Raw genomic sequence first — 2,483 nt, forward strand, 5'->3', positions numbered from 1 at the left:
ATGGGGATGGGGAGTGGGGGGGTTATCCGTGACGTCATTGTTGAGCTTCGTGTAGCTAGAATGACGTCATCGTCGAGTTACGATGAAGCCTCCGAATACGTCATAGCTGAACAAGAATTTAGCTCGTAATGACGTCATTGTTGAGCTACAATGAAGCTTTAAATTACGTCATTGTTGAGCTTCAATGCAGCTCGCAATGGAGTAATTGTTGAGTTACAATGTAGCTCGCCATGACGTCATTATTTACCGACAATTTATGAATTCCTGCAGGCACGAAAGCTTTAAGTCCATAAATGACGTCACGCACCTGGGGGAGGGGGGGGGGACGTTTGTGACGATGTGTGACGAGGGAGGGGGGGTATTTAAGAACTGTGACGTCACATCAAAATGCGCAACTTTAAATAAATATAGACAACACGTTCTACTTAATTAAATAGACGTTTTAATAAATGTTTTCTCCTACAACATCAGAGTGCAGCGCCACATTAAATACGCACTACAATGACAATAGTTTAAAGCGATTTGAAGCATGTTTCATATTTTTTTGGGGGGGGGGGGGGCAGAGCTTTGTGACGTCATATTTGAGGGGAAGGGGTCTGACTTTTTGTGACGCCGTGTGACGAGGGGGGAGGGGGGGTCAAAAATCGTCCAAAATCGCGTGACGTCATTTATGGACGGCCCCTTGGACCCACCTGTGCATCATCTACATCAGCAGCCGTACGACAAGAAGAATAAGACGATCATTAGGGTTGGTGGCAGTGGGTGGGGGGGCCGCATTCGATTTGTGTGAGTCGTCCTCTGTCGTCACAGATCTCTTCACGTGACTTCGCATCCATCCGCAGCAGGGGGCAGCACTTGCCCGCACGTGGCCCGCTCACTGAGAGTCCAATGCCCCCCAGTTCGTCGGGCGATATGAGAGTCAAACCGATTATATACACTGGTCAACACACTTTTTTCTGGCATAAGGTATTCCAACGGTTTAAGGTAATTTTGAGGTGCTGATTCCAAATCTGGCATCAGTTTTTGTCTATCACATCGGGTTTTTGAGATATCACATATTGCATTTTCAATAAAAACTGCGGAAGAAAAATATTAAATAAATGTGGATATCTACATAAAATTATATTATAAACACACTATCCTAAAAATACAGCGCCGTATTTTAACACTAAAGCAGTCACTGACTCGCAACAACTTGCAATCATAAGTGACAGAGTTAATTTCGGGTAAAATCAATTAAAATGGGGTATGCCGATAGCATAAAAATGAGATGTGATAGAGCAAATCTGAGATCAGATTTGGAATCAGCACCCTGAAATTAGTCTCAAACAGCTGCAAAAGTCCAGGCCAGAAAAAAAAATGTTTTTTTTTTGTTGACCAGTGTTATTATTTTTTGTTCAATTCGCAGAAGCTGGAATTTTGCCCATTGCACATGATGGGCTTTGTGTGTGTGTGCGCGTGTGTGGGGAGCGGTCGTGTAGCGGTTAGCGCGCTGCGCTACGAACCCGGCGACGCTGGTTCAATTTCCCGCTTACGGCCAACACCGGTGACGATTATCTCCCCTAGGTCGACTCAGCCTCAAATGAGTACCTGGTGCGGTGTGTAAACATCGCCACTGGGGAGACAAAGGCGGCCGGGCGTGGTTTTGGCCACCCACCCCCTCGTGTGCCATTTCGGCCTTCATAGGTTTACTGGTTTGGCCACGTTTGTTTGTTGTAGTACGGAGTTAGACTGATGGCCTTAATCTAAGTTGTCTTGTGGTTGTTGTTGTTGTTGTTTGACTTGCATCCCACTGTGATTTTTTCACACAGCGTTGGTGTGTAACGGTGTTTCTTTCTGCAATATTTTGCTGTCTTTTCTTGGATTTTCTGTTTGCACTTAGTCACATATTCACTTTAAGATGTTTTCTTGTTCATGTTTTTGGTTTGTTGCGGTTGCACCCGATTCAAGAGCCGAATGGCTCACAGGGCTATACCTATTAAATGAACTTGAACTTGATAGGTGCTCGCTAACAGCACTTGCCCCAACAGTTTGTTCAGGCTATATGTCAGGGGATTTTTGTTTTGTGACGTGGGGAACGGTGGCGTAGCGGTTAGCACGCTTCGCTACGAACCCATCGACCCGAGTTCGATTCTCGCTCACGACTCAGGCGAAGTGAGTCGCACGGGCTGGGTAGAAAAAAAATGGACTGACGCGGTACAGGAGGTAGTGGAGCTGAGTGTACTTCCTGAGTGGATGGGCGAGTGAGTTGGTGGGTGAGTGGGAAGAAGAGGTGGACTAATGCGGTCCAGAAGGATGTGGCGCTGAGTAGACTTGCCAATGACTGATGCCAGCGGTGTTAAGATCGGCCTCTGTGGAGGAGGAGGCTCGTGAAGAACGCATGGGGAGGCAGTCGCCCTCCAACAACAGTGGAGGGCAAAGGAGCGACGCTCACAACAACAACCGGAGCGCCGGGTGGCTAAAACGCATCAAGTTGGCAAGGT

Source organism: Lampetra fluviatilis, chromosome 3 (assembly GCF_964198595.1).
Source record: "Lampetra fluviatilis chromosome 3, kcLamFluv1.1, whole genome shotgun sequence".
NCBI lineage: Eukaryota > Metazoa > Chordata > Hyperoartia > Petromyzontiformes > Petromyzontidae > Lampetra > Lampetra fluviatilis.